Source organism: Otolemur garnettii, unplaced genomic scaffold, assembly GCF_000181295.1.
Source record: "Otolemur garnettii isolate 467f Iridium unplaced genomic scaffold, OtoGar3 scaffold00049, whole genome shotgun sequence".
In the NCBI taxonomy this organism is placed as follows: Eukaryota; Metazoa; Chordata; class Mammalia; order Primates; family Galagidae; genus Otolemur; species Otolemur garnettii.
This window is the reverse complement of record NW_003852444.1, coordinates 1,556,604-1,578,467: the sequence shown is the minus strand read 5'-3', so window position 1 is coordinate 1,578,467 and position 21,864 is coordinate 1,556,604. Positions and strand designations below refer to the sequence as shown.

The 21,864-nt window shown below is 37.2% G+C and overlaps 1 protein-coding gene across 2 annotated transcripts in view; it reads right to left on the bottom strand.

The window, feature by feature from the left end:
* Positions 1–18,400, bottom strand: part of TCAF1 (TRPM8 channel associated factor 1) — a 51,740-nt gene extending 33,340 nt beyond the window's left edge. For both annotated transcript variants that reach the window (XM_012806296.2, XM_003791540.3), the window contains exon 1: positions 18,296–18,400. The gene's annotated coding sequence lies outside the window, so the exon portion shown is untranslated. The remainder of the gene's footprint in view (positions 1–18,295) is intronic.
* Between the last annotated feature and the right edge of the window lie 3,464 nt (positions 18,401–21,864).

Sequence of the window (21,864 nt, the reverse complement as noted above, 5' to 3'; positions counted from 1 at the left end):
CCCAAGTAGCTGGGACTACAGGCGCCCGCCACAACGCCTGGCCATTTTTTGGTTGCAGTCATCATTGTTGTTTGGCGGGCCCAGGCTGGGGATTCGAACCTGCCACCTTAGGTGTATGTGGCTGGTGCCTTAGCCGCTTGAGCCACAGGCGCCGAGCCATGTGTTATTTTTGTACATTGAAAATAGTATATTTCAAGCAAACCATAGGTAGCTATAATGTATTCTTCCGTGTACAGTTAAATCCCACTTTCCTTTCTGACAACCAGTTGACAGCTGCTCTTCCTTCTAAGAGTGGCCTGTCCCTACCCACCTCCATTACAGGTACTCACTTCAGGACGTGAAATGCAGGAGGGGGTGATGGCTTGGAGCCTCGGCTGCCACCAGGTAGACTGAATTCAAACCTCACTTCTACACTTTACCAGCTGTGTGTCTGGGGGCAAGTCACTTAATTTCCCTGTGCCTACGTGTTATTACCTATAAAAAAAATGAGCATGATAAAATTAATCATAGGTTCATTGTGAGCCTTACATTAGGTGAGTTAATGCTTTCAAAGTTCTTAGCTTAATACTCATACAGTAAGGCTGTACGGGTGCCTGTTAATCAGAATGAAAATTCAAGCCATCCTAAGATTCAGTATTTCATGCTTTATGAAAAATGCGTACCTTTTAATCCTGACTAGGGTTTTGGTCCAAATCCAAGCCATATTTCCTTTCCCCATCTACTTTCAATTCCCTTTCTCCAAATTGAATCATTATAAACAACCAAAAGCGCCACGGAGGTGGGTTAGTTCACTGGCAGGGTTTACACAGAGAAAGCAGTAAGGGATGTCAAGAGAACCCGTATTCAGGACGCTGCAGAGCCAAGGCCTGAGAGACAGTGAGCACATTTTTTATCTTCTTCAGGGTCCAGGTTCTTCAGCAAAATGTGGAGGGCTGGTGACAGTCTCACTAAGCCCTTTCCAGGTCTAAAACGTCAGGATTTCCAGTGCTGCAAGTCAAAACCCTGTAGTACTGAGTTTCATGTAAAAATCTTAAATCCGAAACAAAACCGCATACATTACTCATATAAAAATAAAGCACAAAGTGTACATGGGAAAGATCCAAGCTAACTTACGTCTGAGGATGGAGGCGTGAGACTTGCTGGGAAAAGGGTTTTGACTGTTTTATTTCTTAGGAAGGAAGGGGGAGGTAGAAAGCTCGGAAGCAAAGGTGATAAAATGTCATCATATCATAAATATGCTGTATTATTTTTTATGCGTAGTTTTGAAATATTTCATAATGAAAAATGTCTGAAAAGGACAGAGCTGTATCAGGTTCTTGATGGGTTAGGTTCCCTGAGCGGAAGACACGCAGCTCGAAAGAAAGAAGAGAAAAAAGCAGAAACAGACACAGACGGGAAACCGCAGAAAACCCTCTTTGAAACACATCTTTGGTTCTGCGCCCAAGAACTCAAGGGTCTCAGGCCAAAAACCCGACCACTCCACAGCCTCGCAGGCCCCATCCACCGCGCCCCCCGGGGACTCGGGCCCCGCGCTCCCTCTCGTACCCGCGCCTCAGTGGACCCGAGCCGGGAGCCGCCCGTGATTTGGCCTGGGCGGCCAGGCCGGCTCGGGCTCCAAAAATCATCTGTGGGCAAGACTCACCCGTCGGTCCCGTAGTCCCCCCGCTGGGTTACTTCAGAGTGGGAAGGGAGTCCTGCCAGAAATGTGACAAGGCGATGAGCCAAGCGGCCTGGTTATTTGAAAAGCGGTGGTGGAGGGGGTGGTGGGTGGAGCGTGGGGAGCGGTGGGCTACACTGCAGAGGAGGGGCCAGGAAGGGGCCGTCCCAGGGAGTCCAGTGGTCGCCGCCGGGTGGGGGCGGAGCCTGCCGGCCGCCCCCGGACTGCAGAAGCGCCTTTGTGCCGGGGTCTGCCCCAAGATGCACCCCCAACTGTGGGATGAAGGCCCTGGCGCCCGCCGTGGGAGTGCAGCAGGATAATTTGTTAAAAATTAAACAGGTAATATTATTTAAATAATAAATAATAACAGACTTTTATATAAAATAATATGTAACTATTTCCCAAGACGGGTTAAGTCTACATATACTGCTTGCCAGGAGTTAATCTCTCTCTCTACATATATTTATGCAAGGAGTGTATATATATCATACTATATTTATGTATCATTTTTAAAATAAAACAAGGACTGTAGTAATAGTTTGTATTTTTGCACAAAAACCTTTAAAATGTTTTTATTGTATATACTTATAAACACAAAATGTGTTATGGAATACTCAAGCTATGGGTTACTCCTATAGTTTAGTTTAGTTACTTCAAGGAGGAAGTGAATTGCTTATAAGTAATTTTTCTCTCTATATATTATTGTTTTAATTAATAGTTGTATGCTATTTTGTAATAAAAATAAATCAACTATAAAACTAGATAAAATCCCAGGTCATGCTTGTCTAGCTTGGGGAGCTCCACTATAGAACCTGGGGTGGGGGAAAACTACTTGTCCCTCTTTTTGGCTCACCCCATGGGTCTCAAGGACATCTGCATAGCCCCTGTAGATTCCTCGGTTTCCTCAACCTTCACTGCCTTGGCCCCTATTTGTCCAGGGAGCAGGTGTTCCCAGCCCAAACTGTCCTCAGGAACAGATCATTATAAAACTTTTTCCCCTATTACAAAACACTGCTCAGACTGGACCTTCCATAGGAAGGTGGATTCAGGAGTAAAGGGAATAGAGTCTGACTTCTTGGATCAGTGAAGGGTTTAATTAAAACTCCCCAAACTAAAGGAAGCAACAACTGTGTTTTATTCTTTTCACCTAAGTCACAAAAGGATGATCTGCAATGTCCACTGGAAGGGTGGATGAGTAGTGGATGGGTAGAAAGGACAGAGGAATATGAGGGTAAGAAAAGAAGTCTCAGATCGTTGCTCAACAAAACAAACAGCAACTTGATGTGAGAACTAACCAAATCACAGATTTCCTGTGCTGTTAAGTTTTCTCCTCTCCTTCATGCTCTTTCCTTTTAATCTTCCCACTCTCCTCATAAACTGTTCACTATCTACATCTCCCAATACCTTCCTCAAAATTTGAGCTGGTTCTACCTTCTGTTACTTGATTCCAGACACCGCAAGTATTAGCTCAATTTTAAATCCTATGTCCTTTCTTATTTTTACTGCCCCTGGAGAGTTTGTTTTCCTGTCCAGTTTTTGCCCAGAATAGCTGAGTAATGAAGACTGCCATGAAATCTTGAGACCATTGAAATAACTTTTGAGATACTAAGTTCTGTAAATACTTAGGAACGTGAACGAACAATTTATTAAAAATCCATAGTAAAAATATTATGCAGTTTTAAAAAATTGAGCTCAATCCATACCTTGAATTATATTCGCAATAAATTGAGTGAAAAAATGTATGATCCTACTTTTGCAGGGAAAAATGGTATATGTTAATCTAAGCACAGTAAAAATAAAGACATATTTGGCCACTTCAAGAATTAGGAAAGAGTTGGTCAATAATTTTTCTTTAGTCACTTTGTATTTTAAAATGTTAGAAGTAGCACTTTGAAATTATAAAGAAGATTATCCAGTAATACTATTCTTAGGTATATACCCAACAGAAATGCATACACATGTTCACCAAAAGATATATGCTAGAATCTTCAAAGTAGCACCATCCATATTAGTCTGATATGGGAACTGCCCAAATACTACCACCCTGCTCTCTCAGTCCTACTTCCACCCTTTTTTATCAGTTGGGTATTATCAACAGTAGAATATTTCAACAAATTATGGCATATTCACAATGAAATATTGTACAGCAATAATAAAAGATTAGCATTATGCACAATATAGCCGAATCTTACCAATTTACTATAGAGGGAACCAGAAACACAAAATTCTACACTGTATGATCATATTTACACAAATAAAAAACCAGTTTTTATATTAAACTCACAAGATTTACCTTTAAGCAAGGTACTGACTGATAAAGGGCACAGAAGGAGCTCTGGGTTATTAGTAATATTCTCTTAATGAATTTAGGGGCTGGTCTAACAACATGTTCACTTTGTGAAAATATATCAAGCCACACATGTATAACATATTGATATATAAGCACACAGGCAAATATCACATTTTAATAAGGTATTAAGATAGTATTTTAATTCTAGAAATATAGTTAAGTAACCTGGATCATACTGCTGATGCAAACAATATATATAAACAATATCATATAGTCATCAATAAAATAATGAGGAAGTAAGGAGTCTGAAAGTCAAAACAGCCTAAAACCAGGAAACACTGATGGAAGCAAGCACAAAGGCTGCCTTTCATCATGGTGCTTCTACAAAACCGTGGAGAATGTATGGGGAGCAACTCTGTGGTATCCAGTCTAGGTCTTTAAGACCAGGCCCACATGAAGGGTATAATTTAAAAGGACATTCCTGCACGATGCTCAGATACCAAAGAGGTATGCTTACTGGGGTAAAAGTAAATAAGAAATAAATTGCACAACACAGAAGAAATCAATGCTGTTTGCCTGTCTTAACCTTGCTGGAGGATGAAAGGGAAAAACATGTCTGAGAATGAGTAACCAAAAGAACAACCAAATCAACTTCCCACAAAGGTTTGTAATATAAATCCAGGCTACCGCTGTGGACTCACAATACCTAAGCAAATATTCAAAGTGGTACCAGTTTAGTACTTTTACCAGATGAAGGAAGCATATATAGATGTTTTCTGAAGAAACTGAACTTCAATGCATCTAGAAGAATTTCTACAGAAAAAATAATCCAGACAAAAAGAGCTGCTTATATTAATAATTTTTAAAAAATCACATAACACTCAAGGACATAAAGTATTATGAATGAAAGCCATCACAAATAAGAGACATCAGAAATGACGAATTCAGACATTAGAATTACTAGGCATAGAATATAAAATAACCGTGTTTAATGTATTTGACCAATAAAAGAGAAGCTGAGAAACTTGAACAGAAGATGAATCAACTAGAACTAGAAATGAAAAATATAATAGTTGAAATAGAATGGTTCCAAATAAAGATTCATTAAAGAGACTAAATACAAGATTATTTGAAAAAAGAATTAATGAACTGAAGACATAATGGGCAGAAGACATTGTTCATAATTCAGTCTAAAAGCCAAAAGATGGAAAATATAAAAGAGATAGAACATATGGAGGGCAGAGTAAGACGATCTAGCACACATCTAAAGTGAGATCCAAACAGATATATTGGAAAGATTATCTAAGAGTTTTATTGGAAGAAATAAATGCTTCAGTTTTTCCAGAGATCTTGAAAGATACCAATCCTTAGATCCAAAAAGCCTGGAAAATTCAAGCAAGATGAATAAAAGAAATACTCATCTAAATATATTATAGTGAACAAAAGAACAGAGAACACTAAAGGAAAAAAAAATCAGAAGTAGTCTAATGGGGGAAAAGGAACAGATCACTTACAAATAACTGAGGAGTATATGCCCCACAGCCTTCTTGACAGGAAAAAAACAAAAACAAAAACAATAAAATAATATTTTCAAAATATATAGAGAATGTAATTAATCTAGGATTTTATATACAGAAAACCATCTTCTATTGCAAAATTCTTAAGAAATGTCATTTTCAAACCAGTAAATACGCAGAATTTATTACCTAAAGACCTGCATCAAAGCAAATTCCAAAGGACGTATCTCAAAAAGAATAATAATGATTTTAGACAACTAGTCTGAGATGTAAAACAGAAGGACAAGGGACTTCTAATTACGGCACTGAGAGAATATCTTTGGAACAACTGAAGACTTTGGTAAGCAAACAACACAAGCCGGACTTGAGCAGCTACAATTTCTGATGAGCAGAAAACACATAAGTTCCATATTCACTATGGCTTTTTTTCCTTATGGACATTTCCCATTTCCCACTGCAGGATAACTGAGGCCAAACAGAAAGTGTTATCCTTACTGGTTCAAGACTAAGAAGCCAGTTGGAAATCAAAGAGTAAAGTTTAGACATGAAAACACTTCAGAGAACTGAATGTAAAAATCTACGCCCAAATAACCCTTCAGTCATGGGCTAAATCCTAACCTACGCATGCACAGGGAGAGACCCCGAGGAAACCTGCAGAAATGTGTCTAAAAGTGTGAACAACCGAACAGTCATTTCAATAGCTACAGTGTTAGGGGAATGAAGAGGTGAAATCCAAGCCCCAACAAAAAAGGTTCTTATAAACACGCTATGATTTCGGTTGATACATAAGAAAATTCATGGCATACAAATAAGAACCATGCCTTAGGAGTAAGGAGTACGCTTTTGGTAAAAGAGCAGACCTTAAGTGAACTAGTCCTCACAAAGCCTGAAGCAACTGACCTGTGATAGTATGTCAGTAATCTTCCAATACTTTTTCTGCTCATTCCACCCAGAAATCCTTTAGAAAAACTATATCAATTGGAATGTTAATAATTATCCACAATACCCTGCATTTAATCAAAAATTAAAGAGGAGGCTCAAAAACAGAATATGTTGCCAAGAACTCAAGAGAACCAACAGATAATCGAAATAGTCTCATAGGGGTTTACATATTTGAATTCATAGACCACAAACTTAAAACAACTGTGATTAATATTTCAAAAATAGCAAAAACAAAGCTGGAGAACTTTAGCATAGAACTTAAAACTCATAAAAGAATAAAATGGATGTCTTAGAAATAAAAAATAATAAAAATTAGTAGTTTAATTGATGTCTTTAATGGCAAAAAAAAAAAAAGAGAGAGAGAAAGAGAGAAAAGAAAAGAAAAAGAAAACCAAAGAATTAATGAACTGTAACAGAAGTCAGTAGAGAGTATTCATAAATAAGCTAAGAGGGAAGAAAGGATAACGCACAAAGAGATGAAAGGATTTAGCAAGAATATAGTAGAATTAGGAGAAATGGTGACAAGTTATAACATATGTATAATCAGAGAGAGAATGAAACAGAAGCAGTATGTTAATAAATAATGAATGAAAATTACCCCAAAGAGATGAAAAACATCAAACCACAAAATGAAGAAACTCCACCTTTCCCAGGAAGATTAAATACAAAGAAAACTACACTAAAGCACATAATAACCAAACTGCTGAAAACCAAATGCAGAAGATCTGAGAAGTAGCCAGAAATAAAGGATACTTTCCATTCAAATAGCAAAAACATAGCTGATTATTTTATTTTATAAATTTTATTTGATTTTATAAAATTATATTTTATTTTATTTTATTTAAGACAGGGTTTCACTCTGTCCCCCTGGGTAGAGTGCCATGGCATCATCATAGCTCACAGCAACCTCAAACTCTTGGACTGAACTGATTCTCTTGCCTCAGCCTCCCTAGTAGCTGGGACTACAGTTATGCAGCACCACACCTGGCTAGTTTTTCTATTTTCAATAGAGATTGGGTCTCATTCTTGCTCAGGCTGGTCTTCAACTCCTAAGCTCCAGCAATCTGCCGACCTTGACCTCTCAGAGTGCTAGGATTACAGGTGTGAGCCACCATACCTGACCATATAGCTCAGTTTTTAAAAGAATGACGAAAACAAGGACACACTGGAATTACTGAGAGAGAGAGAATGAGAGAGAAAACTTGCCAATCTAAAATTTTATGCTCGAGAAAAATATTCTTTAAAGATAAAAAACAAATAATTTTTAATATACAAAAGCTGAGAGACATTGTTGCCAGCAGAATATGATGTAAGAACTACTAAAAAGAATTTTTCACGATTAAGGAAAAATATTACACATAGGAAGACAGTACTGTAGGAAGGAATGGAGAACAGTAAAAAGAGTAAATAGGTCAATATAAATAAATATATACTGCTTAAATCAACAACATATAAAAAAATATACAATATAGCATAGCTGTAAGATTAGATTAATGGAGATAAACAAAAGAATAAAGAACAGATGTAACAAAGTGAAAACAATGAGCAGTTTGGTCAACTTAAACCCAATTGTCAAGGACTGAAGGTTTGTGTCCCTGCAAAATTCATATACTGAAACCATAACTCACAATGGAATGGTATTAGGAGGTGGGCCTTTGGGAGATAATTAGGTTTAGATGAGTTCATGTGTATGGAGCACCCATGATAGTATTAGTGTCCTTATGAGAAAGAAGCTAAAGCTCCCTCTTTTAGCCATGTGAAGATATACTGACAAGGGGGCTGTCTACAAACCAGTAATCTAGCCTTCACCAGACATGGAATCTGCTGGCACCTTTTTCTTGAAACCCACCCTGCTTCTCTGCCAAGCCTCCAGAACTGTGAGAAATAAATGAACTGTAAGCTACCCAGTCTATGACATTTGCATTACAGCAGCCCAAACTGATCAAAATACCAACTATATCAATAATTCTATTCATTGTAAATGATTAAAAATCCAATTACAAGACAGAGTTTACTTAAAAGAGAAATACTTCAAATATGAATACATAGAGATTGAAAAAAAGATGGAAAATTATACACCATACAAACACTAACCAACAGAAAGCTAGTGTGGCTGCACTGATAACTGTATTACTATGATGAGAGTTCCTAGAGATAATAAAGACATTTCATAATAAAAGATCAAATCAGTGGAGCAGAAAGCAATATAACAATGTTAAATTTGTGTCTTTAATAACATAACTTCAAAATTCATAAAAAGTTAACAATAATAAAAGAAGTAATGGGCAAATCTACTATTATAGTTGATGGTTTAATACCTTTCTCATCTTTCTAAAGATCAGTAAGGATATACACATACAAGATTGGAGTAGCATAGTTAACAAATTTGACCCTATTAACATATATGATACATATACACCCACCAACAATAGAATATACATGATTTCAAGTGCTTGTCAAACATTTTCTCAAACAGACCATATGTTGGGCATAAGGCAAAAAACTAAACAAAATAAAAACATACAGATTAAATCGTATTAAACAAAACATAAATCAATAACTTCATTAGAAAATTCTCACGTTTGGAAATTCAGAACATATTTCTAAACCAGCAGTCCCCAACCTTTATGGCACTATGGACAAGTTTCAGGGAAGACAACTTTTCCACAGACCTGGGGAGGGTGGTTTGGGGATGATTCAAGCCCATTACATTTCCATCTCAGATCATCAGGCATTACAATCTCATAAGGAGTTTGCAACCTAGGTCCCTCGCATGTGCAGTTTATAGTAGGGTTCATTAAGTTATCCTGTGAGAATCTAATGCCTCCACTGATCTGACAGTAGGTGGAGCTCAGGCAGTGATGCCAGCTACCGGGACCAGCTGTAAATACAGACGAAGCTAGGCTCCCTGGCCTGCCTCTCACCTTGGGCTGTGCAGCCTGGTTGGTAACAGGCCACCAACTGGTATTATTTTTATGCCTAGGGGCAGCAGACTGCAGATATAAAGGACCCTTAGGTCAGAAAAGAGATCACAATGAAAATTAAAAAATAATTTTTACTCAAATGATAATTAAAATACACCATATCAAGGTTTATGAGATGAAGCAAAATCAATTACTAGGAGCAAATCATATCTCCAAATGCATATATTACTAAAAGAGGAAAGGCTGAAAGTAAACCATCCAGGCTTCTATCTTAAGATATTAAAAATGAAAGAACAACAAATCAAAGCCAAAGACAATAAATGAAAGAATGTAATAAACATATGAGCAGAAATCAAATTTAAAAAAATTGAGAAATTCAATAAAACCAAAAGTTGATTTTAATGAACCAAAAGAAAAATGGTCAATAAAGAGAGATAAAATATATTATGATTATGATTAGAAATAAAAGGGGGCCTTACAGTACAGCCCTAAAAGACATTAAAAAGATAAACAAATGATATAATGAATAACCATATGCCAATAAACCTGAAAAATTCAGATGAATTTTCAAATTTCTTAAAAACACAATTTACCCAAAATTGTGCAGAAAGAAATAGAAAACATATATAATTCTATCTGTTAAAGAAATTTAACTCAAAATTAAAAACATTCCCAAAAAAGGAACTTTAGACCTAGAAGGAATTTCATAGTGAATTTTCTTAAACATTTGAGAAACACAATACCAATGTTATACAACTTCTTCCACAGAATAGTAATACAAAAATATTTCCCAACTCACTTTATTATACCTGGCATAATTTTGATACCAAAATCTGGTAAGTATATTACGAGAACAAAAAACTAGAAGCCAGTACCACTCAATGAACATAGATTCAAAAACCCTTAACAAAATATAGCAAATCAAACTGAATGATATATAAAAAGAATAAAGAATCTTCAACAGACTCACATATGTATAGTTACCTGATTTACAATAATGTAACTAATATAATCCAATAGTGTCAAGAGGCCTTTTCAGTAAGTAGTTCTTGACTGAGTAGGTATCTATATGAAAAAAATAAACCCTGACCCATCCCTCACATCATACACAAAAAATAATTTGAGATAAATTACATTAAATGTGAACAATAAAATATTAAGCATAGGGTAATTTTTTTGTAATCTAGGAGTAGGCAAAATTCTCTCAAATAGAACTTAAGTGTTTGGATTTATTAACAAAAATTAGGTATTATTAAAATTAAGTAAATTAAGAAGTACTTTTTATTACCAAAGTGAAAAGATAAGCTGCAGTTTAGAATCAGATATTTACAATTTGTTAAAACAAAAAAGATGTGTATGCATGATTCAGAACATTATTAAAAACTTCTGGCCAGGCATGGTGGCTCATGCCCTTAATCCTAGCACTCCAGGAGGTAAGGTGGGTCAATTGCTTGAGCTTAGGCCTTGAAGACCAGCCTGAGCAAGAGTGAGACCCAGTCTCTACTAAAAATAAAAAAAACTAGCCAAGCATGGTGGTGCATGCCTATAGTCCCAGCTACTGGCAGGGCCGAGGCAAAAGAATCAGTTCAGCCCAAGAGTTTGATGTTTCTGTGAGCTGCTACCGAGAGCAACAAAGTGAGATCTGTTTCAAAATAAAATTCACAAAATTAATTAACAAAGAATTAACTATTTCATTTCCCCAAATGGACAAAAACATAAACAGACAGTTCATCAAAGATGATAGTCAAATGGCCAGTAAGTATACAATAAAATGCTTAATATTATAATTAGTCATCAAAGCAATTAAAATTAAAACTGTGAGAGACCTAGATCTATTCTAGATGTCTAAAATTAACTGTAGTGACAATATCAAACAATGACAAGGATCTAGAGTTGCTCAAATGTATAAAATAGACATTTCTGATGGGAGGGTAAACTGATAAAGTAATTTTGCAAAACTAGTATTTCCTATTCAGGCTGACTAGGTATATGTTCGATAAAAATGAGTGATACCAAAAGATATGTTCAAAGAAGTTTATTTGTAACAGCAAAAAGACTGGAAAAACTCAAATGTTCATCAATAGTAGAATGGATAAATAATTTGTGATCTACTTAGGCAACATGATACTATAGAGAAAAGTAAAAGAACAAAGTACTGCTATATGCCACCATGTGGACAGACGTAGTGCTGGGTAAAGCAAGCCAAACCCAAAAGAATACCTATTTATTACTCAGTTTATGTGAAGATTGCTATTGGACCAATATGTGACGATAAAGATCTGAATAGTGGTAATCTATGAAAGTGAAAAAGTCTGAATATTATATATCCTGACCTAAGCTATATACACATACACTCCATATTAAGTGCACATTTTTGTGAATTTATACATGTAAGTTATACATCAAGTTTTCATAAAAAGAAAAATTTGTAAGCAAAAATATTTGTAAATAGGTTGGAAAATCAAACACTGATGGTACTAAATAATAAAAATTATTTGATACTCAGAAGTGAGAGTATAAGAGGAGAAACAGCCTCAAGCCCATCAATAGCTGTAAAAGTTGTCCTTTGTCCTTTGTATCATTACTTAACGATACAACTGCTTATCAGTCAGTCACATTACTCAGTCTTCCCCTGGTTCTGACACCGTGAAGGCCACCATGACCCTGGGCTGAAGGATAAAACACCAAATGTACAGCTTGGGAATGTAACAAACAGTGAGGCCTTCAGCTAGAGATTAGTGGGCTGGATGATATGAAGCTAAAGATAATACTTTTGAGGAGGGCATAAGAACTCCGTGAAGTTCTCCCAGAGTCAGGCACCCTTTGAGAATAATCTCCCTGTCTTCCTGGGATTCTGAATCTTGGCAAACAAAGGACAACTTTAACCCAGATGAGTGTTTGGCTCATGCTCCTAGTTCTGCTGCCCCAGTTACAAGAGTTAGACATAAAGTCCTGAGAACCAATTTAACTTGAGTGTGTAAATTATAAAACTAACCATGTTATAAACTAGAAATGCCATGAATTAAATGTGTTAAAATTTAAAATATTCCTAAAGCATGAGACCTAAAGCATGTAACTTCCATGTAAGCCAGAAAAAAAAAGAGCAATAGTAATAAAAGAGACAGAAAATATTGGGAAAAATAAAAAGCAAAGCAAATAATAAGATGGCAGGAATAAATTGAAATATAATCACAATAAATATAAAAAGACTATACCCATTGACAATTTATAAATTGTTAATTTTTTTTAAATGCAGGATTTTAAAAAATCCAGATATCATACATATTTAAAGCATAGATTCACAAGATTTAAAGTCAAAGGATAAAAGAGATAAATGAAACAAATATGAATCAAAGAAACCTTGACTTGATATTTGAACAAATTAAGATTTTAAAACAATAAACGTGGACAGGTATCCATGATATAAGATACCTACATTAAAATAAAATGTTCAGTTTACTACCATTCACTATTAACATATCCTCAGAATATATAGAGCAAAAATATGTAGCCACACAATGAAAAACTGTCAAACCTAGCATTATAGTGAGTAATTACACCTATTTCTGTAGTTATTAATTCAATTGGTAAAGATACATAAGGTTGGATCACACAGTTAACACAGTTTAAAGATACACATAATCTCTTTATAATTAGAGACTACACATCCTTTTCAAGTACAAAAAGAAACGAACCAGATTCAATAAATACAAAGGAATTGGTATCATACATTTTCTGACTATAAGTTAGGCAACACTTATTTCATATGAACAACTGGAAATTAAAATGCACATTTCTAAGAAATTCATGACTCAAACAACATACAATAATGGAAATTATAAACACTTAAAGCTACATGATCAAAAACTTCATACCAAACCCTGTGAGGTGTAGTTAAAAAACAGTGACTGAAACTTACAGCTTAAAATCTTTCATAGGAACAAAAGCTCGAAGTTAGAGAGTTAAGCTTACAACCTAAAAGCTTGGAAGATAAATTACTGAAAAATTAAAAGAAAGCAGGAAGAAGTAATAAAACAGGCAAAAAATTGTGAGAAAAAGTTAACAGTTTTTCCGTCAGAGTGTGGAAGAGCTAATAAAGTAGACCAAGTTCCTGCAAAACTAAAACAAAAGAGGAAAAAATATATACGTATTAATTAGTAATGAAAAGGGGATCATATTGATAGGTGATGGCAAGATTTAAACAGATAATAAAAATATATTATGAATAATTTTATTTATCAATTTTGAATACACATATTCATATGCGTGCAGTTGACTCCTAAACAACATCGTCCTGAACGGCTTGGGTCCACTGACTTGTGTATTTTCTTCCTCTGCCACTACCAGACAGCAAAATCAACCCATCCTCTTTCTCTTCCTCCTCAGGCTACCCAACATGAAGAAAATAAGGATGAAGACCCTCAAGACGACCCACTCCCACTTACTGAGTAGTACACATATTTTCTCTTTCATATGATTTTCTTTTTTTTCTTTTTTTTTTTTAACAGTTTTTGACCAGAGCCAGGTTTGAACTCGCCACCTCCGGTATATGGGGCTGGCACCATTCTCCTTTGAGTCACAGGTGCTACCCTTATATGATTATCTTAATGACAATTTCTTTTTTCTATCTTGCTTTATTGTAAGAATATAGCATGTAAGACATATAACACAAAGTATGTGTTATTTGACTATGTTACCATAAAGCTTCTGGTCAATAGTAGGTTGCTAGTAGCTAATTTTGGAGAGTCAAAGTTATATGTGAATTTTTTACTGTGCTCCTACTCCTTAGGTTGGTGTCCTGACCCTCACATGTTCAAGAGTCAACTATATTTTTATATAATGAATAAACATTTATACATATGTAAGAATATATATGAATACATATATGAATATGTATGAAATGCTTACATATCTTGACAAATACCATTTTTCAAAACTGACCCCATAATAAAACCTAAATAATTCTATAGTCATTAAAGTAAATCAGCCAAGTTGAATCTCTTGACAAAGTAAACTCTAAACCTAGCTAGTTTTCCAAGTGATTCAAGGAAATATTTAAGAATCATATAATACTAATCTTGCAAAAATTCAAAGAATAGAATAGAAAAAGAGAATATTACCCATACTATTTTATGATGATACCAGTATGAATAAAGATCAACACAGAAAGGATGAGAGCAGACCAATCTCAACTCATACATGCAAGTTCAACAATCTAATGTTTGCCTTTATATCTATATCTACATATAAAAGTTATTACATACTTACAAGGAAGGATTTTGTATTCTAGGAATATAAAATTGTTTTAATATCAGAAATTCAATACTATACCATGTTAATATAGTTAAAGGAAAAAGGATTATGTGATATTATCAGGAGCTACAAAAACAGCATTTGATAAAACATCCATTCATAATAAAAGTGTTTACCAAAAGAAGAACTGAAATTCCTTACCATAGGGAAGGCATTTATAAAATTACTATGGCAAATGACATGTTCAAAGTTGATAGGATGAAATATTTATTATCTTAAGGATGAAACAAGATATTCTTCACTACTTTTATTCAACAAGGTATTGGAGCTCCTAGCTGTGGCGGTGAGACAGAAAAAAGAAATTAAGGTATAAAAACTGGAAAGGAAGAAACAAGACTGTCATTTTCAGATGATATGATTGTCTATGCAGCAAGTCTAAAAGAATCTACAGATGAACTGAGGGTCAATAATAATTTCATCAAATTGGATGTATATATGATTAATATATAAAGGCAAGTGGATCTTTGTATGTTAGCAACAATAAACATATAAAATAACTTTTTCAAAGAAAAATTTATAGTTTTCTTTTTATAAAAAAAAATTGTTAAATACATTTAACAAAAAAAAAAAATAGTACAAAACATTAAAGAAGACCTAAATAAATAGCATTTTATACCAAGTTATTGGTGGAAAGACTGAATATCTTAAAGAGGTCATAGCTCCCCAAATTGATATATAGAGGGCCATGGTTTGAAAGTGTTCTCCAAAAAGCATATGTTGGAAACTCAATTCCCAATGCAACAGTGTTATGAAGTGGGTAGGCCCTAAAGAGAGATCATGAGGACAAAGGGAATGAATTAATGATATTATCAACAGAGTGGTTTGGTTTTAAAAGGAGGAATTAGGCTCTCTTTTACTTTCTCTCTGTCTTACCCTCTCTTTTCCTTTCCTTTGTGGTATGAAATAGCATGAAGGCTCTTACCAGATGTGACCCTTTGATCTAGGGCTTCCCAGCCTTTAGAATCATGAGTCAATACGGTTCTGTTCATTATGACTTACAACACAAAACAGACTAAAATATAGTGTCAGTACACTATCAATTAAAATCTCAATGGGTTTACTTGCTTGTTTGTTTTGGAGAACTTGACAAATTTTTAAAAAATAATTACAAGTAAGGTCAAAGGTGTAAAAATAGCTAAAACGCTATTGAAGAAGAATAAACAGGCGTGAGGAATTTTCTATCAGATTTCAAGCCTTTTTATAAGACTATAGTAGTTAAAAATTTAGTATTGGTGCAGTTGGACAAATAGATCATAAGAGAGGACATATAAAACAAATTATGGGACACATATGGAAAACTTGATTCATGCAGATCACTGGTGCTTGGAAAACTGATTATCCATCTGGAACAAACAACATAAAAATCAGTTTCTATGTGGATTAAAACTAATTGTCAACTACAAAACCACAAAAGCTTTTAGAAAACAATATAGCAAAATTAATTTACAATCTTCAGGAAACAATTTGTAAGCAAGAAAAAATATAAAAGAAAGCACTGGTAACTTAAAATCAAAATTCAAAGCTTACACTCTGATAGACACAGAGAAAGAAATGGACATACAGAGGAAGAAAAATTCAGAAGCAGTTGGAAGCACATATTTGTGACATATATAGTTAATTTGGAATTGATTAGTATCCAGATTAAAAACAAGGCATTCCATTCAGTCCATAAGAAAAAGGTAAGCAACCCAATATGCAAATGAATATTTTCAGGACAGAACCCGAATTTCACAGACAAAATGCACAATACCAACATATAAAAAGATAGTCAATCTCATGAGTTATGAGGAAATGCTAATTAAAATCACAGTGGTATGCTATTTCGTGCCTGCCAGACTAGAAATGAAATTTGACAAGACCAAGTTATGACAAGTATGTGGAGCAACAAGAACTCTTACCCCCTGCTGGAGGGAGTGCAAACTGATTTAACCCTTTGGAAACAGCTTGGAAATAACCTAAGAAGGTCAACTATACATAAATTCTACAGCTCAGCAGTTCTACTCCTAGCTATATACTCCAGGGAAACTCCTACACAAGGATACTTGAATGGTAGAGGACATTATTCGTTAAAATTCCCTGTAAGAAGCAGCCTTTAAAATGGCCCCTAATAATCCCTGTTTCCAGGTATTTATCCCCTGGTGTAAACCTCTCCCCTTGAGTGTGGGCTGGACCTAAAGATGACTCACTTGTAATGAATAAAAGATGGGAGAAGTGATGGGAATGTCACTTTGGTGATTAGGTGACAAAATGAATCAGTTCTCTGTTTTTTTCTTTCTCCCTGGGAGCTTTCACGGTGGGGAAAGCAAGCTGCCATATTGTTTTCATCCTCTATAAAGGCCCATGTGCAAAGAACTGACAAAGCCAGTGAGGCTGAAGGACCTGCCAGGAGTCATGTCAGTAGGGCTGAAAGGTTGTCCCAAACCCAATTCCTGGCCTTGCGATGACTGTTGCCTCAACCAATACCTTGATTTCTTGATTACAGCTGGTGAGAAACCCTGAATCAAGAGACTTCCGCCTAAGCCCCTGCTATATTCCTGATCCACGGACACTCTTGAGACAGGCGATAGTAGAGTTTGTTTTGTTTCATTTGGAGTTTTTGGTTTTAAACTGCTAAGTGTTAGACTACTTTGTTACACAGCTGTAGATAATTAATATATCTCTCAAATTACCAACAACCCAAAATGTCCATCAGCAGTAGAATGGACAAATTATAGTACATTTATAACATAAAGAATGAAACTAAAGGAAGCACCAATAAGGCTGAATTAGAAAAGCTTAAGAATATGTACAGGATAATGTCATTGGTATGAAAGTAAAAACTTGAGAAAGTCAACATGTAGGTATGTTTCTGGAATACAAACAGTGGTTGGCTGGTCAGCTAGACAGATACATTCTGTCCCTTCTATCTAGTCAGGTCTGTACTTATTCAGAGTTTTCCTGATGATCCAACTGGCAAAGATCTTTTTCTCCTATACCCCTTGAAGGCCTTCTTCCCTTACAGGTTGGGCCAACCCGGTGGCCAGCTCCTGGCTGTTTACCCGGCAGGCATATAATCCAGCAGTTGCTGGGTTCAGACCAAATGCATTCCAGACTTACATTCTCCTGGACCCTGGCACCCACTCTCCCACTCTCGCCAGCACCCCTCCCCCAGACATCACACCCTCACCACAAACACTCAGAGCCCATAGCATGCAAAGCGCTGGCTTTGGTTGAGTACTTTCACTTAGGGGGTAAGCAGAGACAAGCTACCCTAAAAGAATTCACTATCGGGCCCCCACCCCCACTCCCCGCAGAAGATAAGATAATATCGTCTCCATGGTTCCTATGAGCTCAGATCTCAAAGGCTCCCGGTGAAGCACAAAACAAATGACAGGAAAAAGGGGGTCATCCATCTCCCGAGAGGAAGAGAGAATTAACCATGGTGCCAGAATGAAATAGAGACCGCAGAGAAAAACCAGAAAGGGGGGCAAAAGGAAGGATTCCTCAGTGGGCTGCCCGTCACCTTCCGGCATGCGCAAAGGCTCCAGATCCATCCCCACCCTCCCGGGCATACACCACCCAGCCCCCTCTCCGGATCCTGTCGCTGTCAGCCCCTGAGGCCTCTGTCACCGCAGTCCCTCCGGGTCCAGCACCCACGCTAGACCACGCTCACCTTTTGCCCCGCTATTCCCTGCAGCGCGGGTTCAGGGCAGAAGGGATCTGCTAGGAGCAGCCAGGGGTGGTTCCCCGGAGGAAAGAGCTGCTCAGCCGTAAAGGGACTGAGTGGCCGATGTGATGCTGGGGGAAGTGGAAAGTCACCGCCAAGGAGTGGAGCGCGGAGGCGGCCGCCCTGGGAGCGGATTGGCCGCCGTGGAGTGTGGGCGGGGCTTGGTCGGCCAGTGGCTGACAGCAGAGGCCCAGCTGTGTGTCACTTTCTGGTCCAAGGAACGCCCAAATCCGGGATGGAAACAACGCTTTTGTTGGGAGCAATTCGTTTAAAAAAAAAAAAAAAAAAAAAAAGTGAGACTGTTTAGGAACCAGTGGAGGGTTGATAAATAACGATAGATCTTTATATATAAAAAACAACTATTTTTAAGGGACGAATTAAATCTGTTTGTCCTATATATACACACACATTTTTAATTTCGGATTAAAATGAAGGCACATATGATTAGATTGTTTACGTTTGGAAGGCAAATTCTGAATTGCAGTTAAGTCCTTCACACAGGAAATGTGCCATATAATTCTACGTTGTACTTATTCTGTGGGAATTTGATGAACCCTCTTCCCCTCTCTCCTCCTTCCCCTTTCTTGAATTTAATTGTGTTTTTCTCTCCTTTGGGCCTGTAGTTGTTGATCTACTAGTTTTAACATAGTATTAAGCACATGTATGCTTGTTTTTCCATTCTTGAGACACTTTACTTAGGAGAATGTTCCCTAAATCCATTTAGAGAACATTCTAGTAAATACAGGTAAATACAAAAGATGTAAAGTCTCCACCTTTTTTATGGCTGTATAGCATTATATGGCATAAAAATACCACAGTTTATTAATTTATTCATGTCTTGATGGACATTTGGGTTTTTTATACATCTCTGCAATTGTAAATTGAGCTGCTATAAACATTTAAATGCCAATGCCCTTATGATAAAAATTGAAGTGTTAAAATGGAGCATATAGGCCAAGTGTAGTGGTTCAGGCCTATAATCCTTGAACTTTGTGAGGGTGCGGTGAGAAGATCACTTGAGATTAGGAGTTCCAAACCAGCCTTAGCAAGAGCAAAACCTTTCCACTAAAAATAGAAAAATTAGCCAGGGGTGGTAGTGGGCAACTGTAGTCCCAGTTACCTGAGATGCTGAGGGAGGAGGATTGCTTGAGCCCAGGAGTATAAGATTGCTGTGAGCTACAGTGGGGCCAGGGCACTCTAGCCTGGATGAAAGAGTGAGACTCTGTCTCCCAACAAAATGGGTACTGTGTATGGTCACATTCTTATAAAAAGACATGCTGCATATGTTTACATAAGAGGCAGGGCTAAGAGTGAAGAATTTGGCCGTTGATTCACATCTTTACAATCACTGAATTGTTTAAAAATATCATATGCATTGTTTTTGTAAGTAAGGTATTAGGAATTTCATGTAACAATAAATAAGTGGCAGATATTGGGCATGAGGGAGGGACAGAAGGGTAGAATCTTCGACTTACAAGCTGGGTAGCATATTAGTTTGCTATGACTGCTGTAACAAATCACCACACATTTAGGGCCTGAACACAACATGAAGTTTATCATTTTCCAGTTCTGTAGATGAGAAATCTGGCATAGAAATCTGGCATAGGTCTCACTGAACTATCATCACGTGTTGGCAGGCAAATCCATTTTCCTTGTCTTTTCAAGCTTCCAGAATCCCCCCAGCCACCCAAATTCCCTGGCTTGAGGCCTTTCCGTCCATATTCAAAACCAGCAATGTCATAGCTTCAGACATCTGCTTCTGTTGTCACCACTCCTTCCCCAAGTCTCCTGCCTCCATCTTTCACTTAGAATGGCCCTTGTGATATCCAGATAATCCAGATAATCTCTCATCTCAGGGTTAGCTGATTGAGCAGCCTTAACTGTACCTGCAGACTTAATCTCCTTGCTTGGGATCAGGACGACTACATCTTTCTTTTTCTTTCTTCTTATTCATTCATTTATTTATTTATTGAGACAGAGTCTTACTCTATTGCCCTGCATAGAGTGGTATGGCATCAGCCTAGCTCATAGCAATCTCAAATTCTTGGGCTCAAGCAGTCTTCCTATCTTCACCTCCTGAGTAGCAGGGACTACAGGTAACCACCACCATGCTGGGATAGTCTTTCTGTTTTTAGTAGAGATGGGGTCTCACTCTTGCTCCAGCTGGACAGAGAAATCTTTTCAGGGCCATTTTTCCTTCTATCACAGAGAGTTCATTAACTTCTATCTCAGCATCCTCATCTGTAACATGGCGGATAGCGATCATATCTACCTCACAGGATTGTTATGAGGAATAAATGAATTAATGCAGATACGAGGTCAGACAATTTCCTGAACCCATCCTAGAAAAAGTGCTACATACTCATTCCTGAATATCACTATAGTCACCTTGGAGGTACTCCCTTTGGGAAGCTATGCAGTGACATCAGTGCCTAGTTCACCCTTAAAAGCAATTTTGGAACTCTTTCTGGAATGGCCATCAAAGCTGTTGTCATTGGAAGTCTGACAATTAAGTTCAAAAACTCATCCTAGAAAAAGTGCTTTGAAGAGTAGACTAGGCGCTGGCATCAGTGCATAGCTTCCTGAGGAGAATATTTCAAAAGTGATCACAGCAATATTCACAATGAGGTATGTAGCACTTTTTCTAGGATGAGTTTGAGAACTTAATTGTCCAACCTCATAGAGCATTTAAAGCAATGTGTCACAGAAGGTAAATTGTATGTGAGTGCTCTCTACTACCATAGAGATGAGTAGGTCCTTCCAGACCCTTCCAGACCTCTTCCATGTATCTCCAAATCACACAATGACCAGTAACCTCATTCTTCTGTAAGACCTCCCTGTGCTGTGGGTACCTTCACCTCTGCTGCTGGTTCTCTCTTACCTGCAGCTCCTTTCTCAAAGGTAAACCTCCCACTCCCCTTCTGAGCCAGTTTGACCTGTTTTCCCTTTATGCCCTGGGTCCAATAGGCCTCCCTCAATTCTAAATCCTGCTTTCCTTTTAATGTTAATTTCCTTTAGGTCTTTCTGTTCATCTTTTCTTTTCTGTATTACTCATGTTAGTCCCTTAGATATTTAGTTCCCTTCAGTAGAAAGCTTAGTGAGGAGAAGATTTTATCAGCAGACCACTTGCTTTGCCTTCTTACTGTGCTTTCTAGCCACTGCAAAGTTGTTGCTCTTCAGAGTAATAATACTCAGGGCAATGTGTGGAGAAGGAAGGTCATTCTAAGCTCTGGGCTGTCAGTATTAAGTTCTCCTTTCTCCTCTTTTCCTCCTCTGCTCAGAGCCAGTTGAAAAATGCAAGTCAGAAGAAAAGCAGAGGGAGGATGGAGGAGCAGGGGAAGGAGGGGAGCAGAGTAGGAAAGCCTGGCCTGGGCTGGCTGGCATGCTCAGGAGCCCTGGCCCAGGTCCAGATAGTGTGTTTGTGTTTTCTGGGGAAAGGAGACTCCTTCACTATGCTGGCCCCAAGTCCTTCCAGCCCTTGACCACCCCATCTCCCAACACGCTATGCACACACA